The sequence below is a fragment of the Marmota monax genome, unplaced genomic scaffold, assembly GCF_021218885.2.
Source record: "Marmota monax isolate L192 unplaced genomic scaffold, Marmota_monax_Labrador192_F-V1.1 WCK01_AAM20220418_F8-fsc00059, whole genome shotgun sequence".
In the NCBI taxonomy this organism is placed as follows: domain Eukaryota; kingdom Metazoa; phylum Chordata; class Mammalia; order Rodentia; family Sciuridae; genus Marmota; species Marmota monax.
Window position 1 is genome coordinate 10907738 of NW_026693595.1, and position 14757 is coordinate 10922494.

A 14757-nucleotide genomic window follows, 5' to 3' on the forward strand; every position below is an offset into this window, starting at 1 on the left:
TGACAAGCACTGTCGATTGTATGCATAGTATATAGTATAGTATTAGCCCTTAACATAACCATAAATAAGATATTCTATTCCCTTTTTTATTTAGGAAGCAATTTGGCTGCATTCATACAACTTGTAAATGGTAGAAGTAGATTTCAAGCCTAGATCCATCTTGTCCACAAGGCACTTGCTCTGTCTAAACTTGCTCTCAAATTGCATCAGCATCACCCACAGGGCTGCTTAGAGCAGAATGCTGAACCCACCCTGCACAGGTGTCCCAGGGGCATGAGGATTTGGATTAGCATTTCTAACAAGTTCCAGGTGATGCCACTGGTACACATTTTGAGAGCCACTTTGCATTGCCCCTTCCATGAGACCATGATTATGAAAATAGGCTGCAGCTGACAAAACTACCTGTAGCTCTTCCTCTTAGTCCACATGTTCTGATCATCATAAATGAACTCCCATCTGAAGCTGTGGGCAGAAAGGCTACTGTTGCAAGGTTGCTAAATAAAGTACAGGTAGCCAAGGCATCTTTGTTTTGTGCTACTACAACAGAATGCTGCAGAGTAGTGTATAAAAAACAAATATATTTCTCTCAGTTCTAGAGGCCAGGGAGTCCAAGACCAAGGTTAAGAGCAGGTTTGCTTGTTGGGAGAGGGCTGCTCTTGGTTTCCAAGACAGTGCCTTACAGTTGCATCCTCCAGAAGAGGAACACTACAATGGACATGTCACAGACAAACCCATCAAATGCTGCATGAAGCCTTTTATAAGGCATGAGAGAGGAGCCTTGTGGCCTAATTATCTCTTAAATGTCCAACCTCTTAATTCTGCCATATTAGCAACACCTGAAGTTTAGAGGAAATTCCTTTCAAATCATGGCACCAGAAAAATTTAAATTTTGTATAAACCAAAAATATTTTTTAGTAAAAACATGTCCAAATATTGCATATTATATATACTTCTCCTAAAAAATTATTTATCTGAAATTCAAATTTAACTGGGTCCCCGATATTTTCCTTTCTAGACCTGGCAATTCTATACTATTGCTTTTGATAGGCAGTTTCCTCATATGGATGGAAATTATTCCCAGGTCCTAAACCCCACCCAAACATGAGCCTCTCAGCCAAGGGAGGCTTCTCTTCACTCTTGCCAAATAAAAGAAGGAGGAATTTCAAATCAGTTTTCTTGCCAGAAACAAATTATGCAGTTACAATGTGTGGGAGATCCAGAGGACGGCTTATATAAATGTCTGTCATATTCAACATGGCAGCTGCCCCTCCTCTCCACCTCCCACTTCCTGCTCCTTCTGTGGTCCTGAGGGGAAGGGTTTATTGATGAAGTGTGTCTTCTGGGTCTGAGGGGCACAGTGAATAGGAAGGGCCAATTTTCATCACATCTCCCTCTGCTGGAGGCCCAGGAAGAATGACTCATACCTACCCAACAGAAGAAAACCTGGGAGCGAAAAAAGTAGGGATTGGTAGCAGGAAGGGTTAGGAGACGTCCTAATGGCAATGATGGAATTTTTCAGGCCCCCAGGGTACAGTCTAGTAAATGACAATAGGCCACCTCCTCCCAATCTCACTGGCCACATCTGCTCAGACAGCTGTGTGCTTCCTCCCCAGGGAGTAAGACTGACAGACAGATGAAGTTAAAACAAAATGAACATTTCATGAGCTTTGCTGTACATTCATGCACAGAGCCAATATTATTTAGTATACTCCTTCAACTGCCCTATGAAGTAGGTTTCAAGGTAGTCACTTACAGAGAATTTGACACATTGAACGTGGTCTGGATTTTAAACCTGGCTCTGCCACTTACCATGAGGTTGAACCATGTGCAATTGCCATTTTCATCAAAAATGACCGAATACTGGCAATTTCATCTGGTATAGCCTGATAGAGTGTAATAACAATTTCTTGAAACCTGTTTCTCCATTGTTAAAATGGAAATAATAATAGTGTCTTCCTCAGGACTATGATGGTAATTAAATGATATAAAATATATTTAAAATCTTTAGCTGTTTGGCACATGTTATATACTAAGTAAATATAGATCATCATCATCATCATCACTAATATGCTGGCTGCATAAGAAAATCCTACAGGCCCAGAGAGAACCCCGTGTCATTGAGGAGTCTGTGGATGAAGACAGATTTTGAATCTTGTCTATTGAACACTCTGCTTAAGGATCCAGGTCAGTGTGTCCAAAAGAACTCTCCACAAGTGGAAACATATTAGCACTGCCTGATACAGTAAATGCTAGACATCTTTGGCTGCTGACCACTTGAACTGCAGATAATATACCCAGAGATAAATTTTTACATTTTTGTTTTATTGAATTTCATTTTTAAATTTAAACAGGCGTATGTGACTAGAGGCTACCATATTGGACAATATGTACATATAGGCCTTTCTTCTGCCTTCATGGAAGTATTTGTTTCTGAGGCCAGGAGAGGTTCTTATATTTTTAGGTGAAATAAAATGCAAAAAAACAAACAAACAAAAAAAAAAAAACAGGAGGAAGAAAACATAACATGTCCTCCCTCTTGTCCCTTCAGGCTTGGGAGTGGTAATGGCCTCCCACTCTTGCTAGTCCCTGAGTATCTTACCACTCCTTGATGGTTTCCTTTATCCTGATCACACCTCTGTATATACAATCTTTATTAAATTCTCTTCAACTAAACTCCTTGTGTGTTCCACCTATTTCTTGCTGTGACCCTGATTAATACACATTGTGCATTGTAAGAAAAAATACGTTGTTTTGCCACCAAAAAGATGGCATATGTTCATTTGATAATCATACTTCTCCAACACATAGCCCCAGACTCAGAAACACAGTCCTCAAATTTAGAGGCCAAGAAGCATATCCAGCTCACAGATGATTGGCAGGACAGTGATAATTGGCACCTGTAAGTGCTAATAAGTGATTTTTCCTTCCTGTCAAAGGCCTCAGGCTCTGCCCTCTTTAGGAGCTGAGCATATGAGGGCATTGTGTACATAAAATTAATCGGAATAGATATAAATAGAAACAGAAGTTTGCATGCCCTCAAAGGACATCAAGAAGTCATTTTGGTCAGGCTCCTACCTTCATACAGGTAAAGTGTACTCAAACTTATTTTGTAGGTGATATAACTGAAACCCAGAGAATTTAAAAATGCTCAGATGTACCTGTTTGCCATGCTGCCCTCCCCTTTCCATGTGTGCAACAGCAATCACATCACTCTTTCCCATTTTTGCCATAGTTCTCTAGCAAACAACATAAATCTGTCAGAATTGACATTCAAGATCTATTTTCCATTCTGGCATGTGCTCACTGTGTGGACTATTGTCATGCTATCCTTAATAAATACCTAGTAAGTTTTAATAAGTGAACCTCAGTTTCTACATTATAATGTGGAGATTATTGACCTCTTGTTGGGAGGATTATCTGAGAGAAAAATGCAAAGTACTACAATATCTATCCTCTATTAGGTGCCCAGTCCATGATACCTCTTATTATTTGTTTTTTTATAAAGAGAATGTGGATACTGTCGACCATCCAGAGTGTTTCCTTCTTTGGTGGTCATCAAGGTCCACGGTCATTAGGCCATTCAAAAATACTTTAGTTTTCCTGGAATGTATCCATGACCAACAGCTTTTCCTCACCATATTCAAGGAATTTGTGGCCAAGTGTCTTGCTTTAACCAAACAAATATGAGTAAAAGAGCAATGTATTACTTCTGAGTAGAGGCATTTAGTTGATGTTTCTCTACCATAGCCCTCCTGGTTTTTGTGATTGTGGAAACAGATGTCAAGATAGAATAAACATAAGCTAACAGCTCTGAATAGCAATGATGAGCAGAAGCTCAGGCTGACCCTCATTGGACATGAAATGTAAATAAGAATACAACTTTGTTGCATAAAGCATTGAGATGTTGGAATTATTTCTTTTTGCAGCCATAATATAATCCATTTTGATAAATACCTCTCTCTGCATCAAGATTCAAGGAAAACTGAAACTTCTCTGTCTCATCACAAAAAAAGTGACCTGAAAGATTTGTATGTCTTAAATGTTCATGGTCCCCAAAGTAATTGCCTACATCTCCTATATAGTGCTGGATAATAATGATTTCTAAAATGTATCTCAGACCTACTGCATGCCAAGAATTTTGCTGGAGACTTTAGGCAAGTTAATGTGTACACTTAGCAACATGTATGGCATACAATTCAGGCTCATCCTCATGGTTGTCATCATAATTACACAGTTCTTACGAAAACTCAGGGAGGTAGAGACTGCTAATGTTCCCATTTGACACAAGAGGAAACTAAGGCACAAAGCAGTTATGTAATATGCTCAAGATTTCAGAGGCAGGAAATAATGCAGCAAGAAACCAAAGTCTTATCTTTTCCCCACTGGGCAATGAGGACCACTAAACTCTGTGCAGTACACTTTCATGAGATAGCTCTGCCTCCCACTGGTGGGGCAGGTGCCTCAACATCAAAATGGTCCCTCTGCTTCCACCACTCACAGCTGGTGTAGACTAATTTGTTGAGAAGGGAAAGAAACTGGGCTCCCCCAGGTCAACTCATCCATGGAAATTAAAATTTGGTATTCAGGAGGAAGATTGTTTTTTCTACCAGCTTCCAGATTCACTACCAAGAGGGGTTTCTCCCGCCTCCTTCATTTTCTTCAAAATCTCTAGGCTCATCTGTCATTTATTTCTATTTCATAAGTAGCATGGGACAAGGGGCCAGTGACAAGCTTTCCCTGCTCTGTTCATCCCCCTAGAGCTGCAGAGCCCAAACAGGGAGGAAGAGAGATAGCCCAGACGCATACAGACCTTCCACCCGACCTCCACACCCTCAACTTCCTCCAGGCCATTTATTTCATTAAAGCACAGGATGCTCAAGGGAACCTTGGGAAAGGGGACAATTTCATTTTTCCTATGTCTCGGAAATTAAAATTCTTTCCAAAAAATAATTTGCTTTGTTCTTTGAGAAAGCTGAGAGGAGAAAAGAGGTCAACAGAGTGAGAGGTAAGAAAATGAAAGGCGAAAAAGAAAAAAGAGGAAAGGTGGGAAAATGGAAAGATACCTAGAAAATGGAAAGACAGATTTAGATGGAGAAGGAAGAAAAGAGAGCAAAAGTAGAAAACCAATGAAGCTGGTTCTGTGCCTTCACTGCAGCAGCAGTTTATCCGAATTTTTATCTTTTTCTAAAATTTTAATTAATACTATATTGAAAGTCACCAATAATACTATATTGAAAGGATAGTACCAATGTATTGCCAAAGTATTTTAGGGAGTCTCTTCCTTGTGCTTCCACTAGTATCCCCAGAAAAGCCTGGAATTCCATGATTCCCACACATCTGGATTTATGTCTGTGGTTCATCTTAAATGACATGGAGCACTGACAAGGGGACACTTTCTAGTTCAATTCACCTATGTTCAAAATGCAGTCCTTGCCCTTTGTTTTTACTCAAAAAATGGATAATGGATCCATGTGACAAACACTCTTCTAGGCACTGGGTTACAATGAGCAAAATCCTCTGCCTTCCTAAAACTTCTATTTTAGAGGAATAAAATAAAAGGAAAATATGCAGTATCTTAGCAATAAGCATAACAGAGAAAATATAAACCACAGGAGGAGGATAAGAAATAACATTATTGGGGTGAGTCACAATTTCAAATACAGAGGTCAGGATGGACCTTATTGTGAACAATGAAACAAATGTTGGGACAAAACTTCCGAGGGGGTGAGGCTTTAACTCTGCACGCATCTTGGAGAAGCACAAATACAAAATGCAGATGCTCTGTGAGAGCACACCAAGGCATTCGAACAATCCCACAGAATGAAGATTGTCCCATCCACTAGTGACCAGTGCTTAGTATGACCAGGAGCAATGAGGTAGCTACAGGTTATGTGGAACAGTAAAGAGACTGGAGGATCAATAGAGTGTAAGCTGTGCTGCAAAGACTTGTTGAAGTTCAGACATTATGGGAAATGAACTGGAAAAAAAAAGTAGTGATCAAAAAGTGGAATGTTTGACACTGACATCATGGAAGGGTTTCCATTTTCTCAATGGCACCATATGGAGACAGACTGTGGGAGTGGCTGAAATAGTGTAGAAGACAAAACTGAAGGGGAGGAGATCAAGGGTATTGGAAATATAGCTGAGTAGACTTTAAAATCCCCAAGAATTTGAGAAGAATGCTGTTGGAGAGGATGACAGAAGCCAAGTCCTATCCTTCTAGGAATCAGAGGGAGAACCTAGAGGTCAGTAGAGGAGTGTAAGCAAAAAAGTCTGATGACTTGCAAACAACATTGGCTTGGAGCAGTTAGAAGAGGGAAGCAGAATGTCTGGAAGAAGCAACAGGAACTAGAAGAACAAGTACTTTACTCCTGGTCAAGAAAGTAAGGGCCTTTGGATTATTTCCCATTATTTAAGGGAACTGCAAGGATGGAAGGGACCCTGGGGAGAACCAGGTACAAGTTAAGTTTATCATCATTTCACTAGGGAACAAAACTGGTATTTTCTGTACAGGTGGGTCAAATATGCTATGTGGCATAGAATAGTTCCACAAAACAAAGTTACTGGTGCATCCAATAGAATCCTCATTGCAAAACATAATACAGTTAGGAAGTGAGACCATTCAACATTCAAAGGAAAGGTTAAGAGTATAGGGGGAATTACTGATTATTGACACTGGGTTCCAAGGACCACAATAGAAGAATAGTAGAATTTGGGAAGAATAGAAGTTGGAGTCAGAAAAGAGGATGTCAGCATGAAAGTCTGGGAGCTAAGTGACCACCCAGTCCTCCTAGGCTTTGTCTGGTGACTGCCCTTGACAGAATGGAGAAGCAGTGAGATGGTTCTGCTGGCCTCAGGGCAGGTGGCAGTAACAAAGCTGTGTGTGTAGAAGGTGAGAGGGAAATGCTGTTGTGATTCCAACTCACCACACTTGCTGATGGAGGCAATAAGTCAAGACAAGGGGCAATATTTCTGCATTACTCAGAACTTGACATTCCTTCTTAGCCTTGGATACTGGAAGAAAACAGGTCTTCCAAGGGCTTTCCCAAGTCCTCTTGATTCTGCCACATCTAAGCTCTATAATCTTTCTGGGCCAGTTCCATCATTTTAATGTGGCCCCGTAAGATCTATTTCAAGGATTAGAAAATGTTTGGAAATATCTAGATGATCTAGTCAGTGTATGTGGTAGGTACTTCCTACTGTGAGCCCCACAGCTTATACATTTCTGAGTTTAAATTCCAGATCTGCTTCTTCATGCATGAACTAGATAGGACTTATGCCTCTGTTTCCCTTTTAAGTAGGATTGGAAAAACCATATCAGGTACATAGGACTTTCATAAGTAATCGATGAAAGGCTAATGTAACTAATGTAATGAGCTATTAAATTTTGCTTTCTTCTTGCTGGAGAAACTCCAACGAATTTATAATAAGTATATATTTGTTTCTCTCTACTTCTACTGATTTCTAAAGTGAACCATCTGGCCCCTATGCTTTGGGTTCCCATGTTTCAGGAAAAATTAGGTGTTTCTTTGAGAAATTGTCAGGGCTGCTACTCAGGCCTTTGGGAGGCTAGAAAACATTAAAGGATAAGGTGAAATCTTGCCAAACCAGAAGTCCACGGAGACTAGAGTTTGGAAATGACATGGAGCTGTGAATGAACCAAGCCCAGGATAAGAGAGTTAAATTCCATAAGATAGAAGGAAAAGAGGCCAATAATCTTCAAGGAAGTAGCAGGGGCCTGTATGGACTAGAGAGTATGCAGACCTGCTCCTTCTCTCCCAGCCCCACCACACTGTGGCTGTTTCTGCAATCTAGAAGTCAAGAGTACCATGTCATATGGAGAGCAAGCATGTGCCATTCCCCTCAACCTCTCATCTCATTTTTGGCTCTAAGTGCAGCAGGCCACCTGTTCAAGATACAGTCAGATAACTTTTGAGTCGAGGTTGCCCTACACACAGTTGTCACTGGAGGTCACCTTACCTTTTCAGCATGAGGTGGTGGCAACATCTTGCAGTTGTGTGCCTTGCCAGACTATGCTGGTAGCTGGGTTGAAGTCACCTTGCATCTGTTACCTTCTGCTTCCATTTACCCTCAACCCAGCCTCCAATTTCAAACTCTTCTTCTTCCCTCACTTCTTGTGGCTTAGGCCAATCATTAAGCTAAAACTCGCCAGGATTTTCTTTCCTTTATTAAAGGTCATGGGATTTTTGTGACTCATATAGATGATTTAAACCCTTGAAATGGTTGTGACAATTAGTAGGTGCCAAATAAAGGGAGAAGGTAGTTGTGATAGAACCAGCAGCAGTAATGGTAATATACTCCAGACAACAGAGAGTGTGCCCAGAGGCTGGCCCAATTTCAATCAGACCCCGGGAGGAACAACTACAAGAGAAAGCACATTGGCCCAACAGTCTCAAAACCACAGTTCTGTTGTTTTGCAAAGACTTCCCTGGCAACATTGAGTTGGTTAGTCCTCTAACTCACTGCCTTAGTTTCTGTATTTTCTTTCTTTCTTTTTTTTTAATATTTATTTTTTAGTTTTCGGCGGACACAACATCTTTATTTGTATGTGGTGCTGAGGATCGAACCCGGGCCACACGCATGCCAGGCGAGCGCGCTACAGCTTGAGCCACATCCCCAGCCCTAGTTTCTGTATTTTCAAGTGAGAATGGTCCCATTCAGTTTAGGGAAAAATCTTGCAGTTGGAAAGATGTTCTCTCTTCAAGAACATCCAGCCCAACCCTTTCTCCTCTGCATCCCATTTTAAAGAGAAACCATGGAGGCCAAGAATGTAAAAGTAGCCTACCTAAGATTTTTTAAATCCACAGTGTAATGAATACTCCAAATCTATGAAAACTTGGTTTTTATGTTTATTTGTGGAATGCTCTTTTTTTTTTTTTTTTTTGGTTTACTAGTATAGATTAGGAAGATTGCAGGGTATGTATACGAATTCCAGAAATGTGGTATTCTCTTCCCTTGAGAGGCTCGTGATATTGGGAAAATTAAATAAATCCGTGCCAAAAGTACATATATATTTTTAAGTAGAAAATGTTTGAGAAGTTCTCAAAAAAAGGTAAAATATTTATATAGTCAAATGATGGTGGCCAGCCTACTAGATGGCCCCAGGAACCCCATCTTTTGACATTTATACCTGTTATAGTTTAGATATTAGGTGTCCCTCAAAAACTTGTATGTGAGACAATGCAAGAACATTCAGAGGTGAAATGATTGGGTTATGAGAGCCTTAACCCAATCAGTAAATTATCCCCCTGATGGGGATTAACTGAGTAGTAACTGAAAGCAAGTAGGGTATGGCTGGAGGAGGCGGGTCAATGGAAGTGTGCCTTTGGGGTATATATTTTGTATATGGCGAGTGGAGTCTCCCTCTGCTTCTGGATCACCATGTGAGCTGCTTCCCTCCACTACACTCTTAAGACATGTTGTTCTGCCTCACTTTGAGCCCCAAGGAATGGAGCCATCTGCCTATGGACTGAGACCTCTGCAACTGTGAGCCCCAAATAAACTTTTCTGCCTCTATAAAATTGTTCTTGTCAGGTCTTTTTACTCACAGAAGCAAAGAAGCTGACTAAAACAATGCCTTTGTATGGTCTCCTCCCACCCTGGACCAGGGGTGGTCTATGTGACCAATAGAAGATAGCAAAAGCCATGGTCTGAGGTTAGGTAATAAAAACTGCACACATGGAAGTCAGCTAGAATGCTATGAGGACATTTGAGAAGCCAATGGAGAGGTCTATGTCCTGAGGTATCCAGTCAACAATCAGTTAAGAACTGAGCCCTACCCACTACCCCACGCCATGAGTGTGCCTGGAAGAAGACCCTCCAACCCCAGAGAACCTCAGGGACCAGCTGATAGCAGCCTCATGGGAAACTAGAACCACCTAGTTAAATCTGATCTGAATTCTTGCCTCACAGGAACTATGAGATAACACATGTGCATTATTTTAAGCTGCTAAGTTTGGGGTAATTTGTTGTATAGCAATATATTGCTAATATCTAAAGATAGACCATCATCACTCTGTGCGATGTGTAATGTGATAATGGAAGAATAGGTAGCAAAGACTTATGTAGCATCTCCAGCTAGGAATTATGCCTGCATTGGGCTTTATTTGAGTTTTCTAGGCTTTTCTTGGGCTTTTCCCTTGGGAAACAGAGGGTGACACACACTGAGAAAGAGGATGTAGAACCCTCAGAAGAGCTTATCAAAGTATATTCATGGTTTCTTTCCAAAAGTGAGATCACAAGGCTTATGTGTCTCTGCAGAGATGAGTGTGTACATGAATTTCAGGAGCGGTGAGATCCTAGGTCACTTCTGCCTTCCACATGCACCTTAGAGGGAGGAAAGTTCCAAAGATCCCCAACAACAGGTGGGAATAAGACAGCTTCTCTGGAGGAGGGCCTTGAGCGGCTCCCACATGGAAACCCAGCTACTTCTGTGAACCTACTAAAAAGTGCCTATAGCACATACGAGGGGGACATCAAGCAAGTCACTGCTCCACCCACAAAATGAAAATAAACTACTCTCTCAAAGAGATATGGCAAAGATCATATGAGGAAATGCTTTTCAAAGTACAGAATACTGTGCAAGTTCTAATTGTAATCATGAAAATTCAAAGTGAGATCTTATACATAAGTCCTCAGTATAAGGCCAGGCTGGCAGTGTTAGTGGAATAAACAGTGGGATTTGCTTTTACTGACAGGCGCACTTTCAGCAAAGTGAGAAAGAAGCAAGTCAAATAATGGCAGCGAGGGTTGTCTGACTTCTGGCCTGTGTGCAGACGCCTCTTTCTTGCTAGGAAGCCCCATCGATGCCCACCCAACTCCTGCCCCAGGACTCCCCCACAGGGACAAGAGGACTCTCTGCAGCTCTGCTAAGTACAGACAGGATGTGGATCACAAAGCAGAGGGCAAGTTAGGGACAGGTCAGGGGGATTTGACAACTTCCCTTTTCTACCATCTTGGAGGCTGAGACAGCCTACAGGCATAGGATGAAGTGATAAGAAACAGGAAGAGTGAACTGGCAGAAAGAGAAAACACAAGTTTCCTTTTATTCCTTTGCCCAGGGCCTGGGTACAGATATTAATCTTCAAGTCTAGGATTAATGGGGCAAGGCAATACACATATGCAAACAGCTACGTTTCTCTTGCCTTTAAGGTGAGAACCGGAACTTAAGGTCTTAGGGTTGAAATGTATCCCCCTAAAAGATGCTGAAGTCTTACTCCCCATGTCTAGGAATCTGACTTTATTTGGAAAGAGGGTCTTGGAAGGTGAACAAGTTAAAACAAAATCATTAGGGTGAGCTCTAATCCAATATGACTGTTTCCATATAAAAATAGGAAATTTAGATAGAGAGGTAGATAGATATGTGTAGGGAGAATGCCATGTGAAAGGGAGAACAGAGGTCAAGGTGATATATCTGCAGGCCAAAGAATAGCAGAGATTGTCCTCAAAGTCCCAGAAACTTGGAGAAAATCCTAAAACACACCCTTCCCTCACTACCCTCAGAACCAATCCTGCTGACAGTGATCTTGGACTTCCAGCACCTGAACCCAGAGACAAATTTATGTTATTTAAGCCATCCAGTTCATGAAACTTTGTTCCAGCCACCCTCCAAAGAATATATGATCATTAGACGTCATCAGAACAAAACCATGAGTTTGGACAATGGACTTGGACATTTGCACCACACTGCCACTTCCTAGCACCATGATTTGGGCCACTCACTTACCTTATTGAGGCTGAAGTTCTTTATCTGTAACATGAAAAATTCCTCTAGATCTTGCGGATAGTTGTTGAGAAGCAAAGAAAGTAACAAATGCAAAGCATCCAGTTACAAGGCGGGGCTCCCACCACCCATACAACAGTGGCAGTGGGGTTATGATTAGCAGAGGTAACAGCACATCTAAAATTCCTTCACCCCTTTGAACTACTCCACTGTCACAAGCGAAACAGAAGGACTAACTTCCTGCCAGTCTATGAGGATGCCAAATACTGTGAAAGAAAAGACTACAAGACACACTTAACTGCTGCAAAACAAATTGCTACAAACCTAGCAGCCAAAAACAATATGTATTTATTATCTCACAGTTCCATAGGTCAGAAGTGCCAGGGGATTTGGCTGGGTTCTCTGCTTAGACTTTCACAAGATGGAAATTAAAGTGTCAGCCAGGCTGAGGTCTTACCTAGAAGCTCTATGGATCAACTGATTCCTTGCTCTTTAAGGTTGTTAAAAAAAATTCAGTTTTTTGCAGTTGTAGGTCTAAAATTTCCCTCTTCTTGCCAGCTGTGGATCAGGAACCCCTCTCTGTTTCTCAAGGTCACAGGACGGCCTTTTACAGGATCCCTCCATCTCCACAATGACGAACTGTTGTCATGTGAAATCTTCCTTATGCTTTGAGTCTTTCTGACTTCTGTCATTGGCTGCTATTAAAGGTTCTTGGGATTAAATTAAGCCCACCTAGATAATCTTCTCAGTTCATGTTCATAACACTTGTTAAAGACAGGAAGGAAGATTCTATTGAAGAAGGGATTATCAAGATAGGTGTATACTACTGGGATGGGGTTGCATAAAGGGAGGGAGATTGAACTCAATTCTGAATACAAAGAAAACTGGAAATTTATAGAAAGGAACGGTGGATGGAAAATTACTAAGAGGAACCCTTAGTAATAAGGAGAGATTCTGGCTAAACCAACCTAACAGGATTCTTCTGAAGGCGGACCAGGGAGGTCAGACATTACTCAGGGGATAGTAGAAGGTGAGAAATTTGGTCAGATTTGTAGATGATCAGATATCAATGGTAGGAGATTCTAGCTAATTGACTTAGCAGAATTCTTGTTTATATCAGTCTTTGTAGGACATGGCCCAAGATCAAGCTCAAAGGAGCCTCACTGGAGTTTGGTCAAGGACAGGCTCCTTGTAAAGGTAACATGTCATTCCCAACAGGGGTTGAAGGTCATGAGATCATCTTAAAATTCTGCTTTACATACAGGGTTCTATCCCTGGCTCTGCCAACAAATGGATGAGTAACTCTGGACAAGTTCCTTCTCGTTTCTGAGCCACTAATCCCTTTTAATTCTAACAGTCTATAACTTTCTCCAAGATCAAATCACAGCTTTCACAGAAGGTATGTTCACTTTGAGGATTACAAAGAACTTTAAAAGAAACCTTAGCTCTCAGAAGAATTGTGAAAACTTAATGCAGGATAATTCAAGCTTCAGTGCAAATTAGAACATCTAGGAGCCTTAAACTTACTGATGCTGGGTCCTATTCTCAGAGATTAAGAACTCCAGGAAAGACATAAGGAACAAGAAGAACATGTCTTCCCTGTGTGGAAGCCTTCAGAGAGATGGGTGAGAACCTTCTGTTTACATTTCCAGGATGGTTGAGGGAGTGGCAGTTGGGCTCAAGTGTGCATTATAGCAGAGGCCATAATTACAAGTCACATAATTTCAGTTCTTCAGGGTTTCTTATGGTGTCTCTAGTGAGCAAAGGACATAAGTTAGTAGATGCATTTTCTATGAAGGTCAAAGCACTGTGTCCCAAACACCTAGCTCTCTAGGGTGTGCACATCTTGCTCCAAAGCTAAAGTATAGGTTCTTTTTCTTCAAGAAAAAATGGATGGAATGCGTCTTTCTAAGTACCTCCATTTATATGTACGTATGCCTGTATGTAAGAATATGTACATATATGTGTATATTTCATATACATATATACTTCTTTTTAGAATGTGTATTAACATGTATACACAGAGATAGAAAGATGAGGGATAATATTTCATGCATAACCAGTACGATAGTACATCATTGCTGATTATATTCTCTGTCAAGGTTTTAGTGTACAGATTTTTTTTTCTTACAGATTTTTATATTATAATATTAAAATATGCTAGGAAGAAATGTGAAAAAGTTTCTAACGGACCAAAAGGTTATTGAGCATCCTATTAATAGAATTCTAGGGATTTAAAGAACTCTTCCAGGGTTACCGAATTCTAAAGGGGTCTATACCTTTCACTGTCTTTGACTATTTTGCAAAATTGTAGAGACAGAGACAGAAGTTAACTTCTGGAGGTCTGACAAGATTCTAGTGACGTTCGTTAATAGAAATTCAGTCTTTATTGGATAAAGACCCAGTTGGTTATTTTTACGCTGTGGATATTGACCAGTTTTGTACCTATTAGCAAGTTCCTGTAGTGCTTCAAAACTTTTCTATAATAATATTTTTAAAAGGCCATTTTTTTCCTTTGAAGGAAAGGAGATCTGGGAATACAGTCTCTAAACAGGGAATTATACCACTGAGGCAGGGTATCAGTGAGGCCTCTTAGAATATGTGAGAGCAGGTCTTTTACAGGAACACAGGGCTCAGATGAAGTTCAACACAAACAAACAGAATGAAGCAATAAGGGAAACATCCCTTTCTTATTTTAAAATTCCCAAAACTCTAGATTTTTTAACCTAATATAGCTGGAACACTGTCTATCATGATAAATACTAATCTTTACTGGGAAGAAATTCTTCTTGAAAGATATAAAAGATTTTAAAATAGCTATATCATGAGCTGACAACTCTATTAATGTGGGTTCTCCAGAGAAGCAGAACCACAGAGTGTACATACAGTTATAAGGGGGGATTTACTAGATTGTCTCACAGAATCAGAAACTGGATAGTCCCACAGTGCTTGTCTGCAGGCTGGAGAGCCAAGTTACTGACCAGTCTGCAGGAGCTGGAGTCCGATGATGCAGA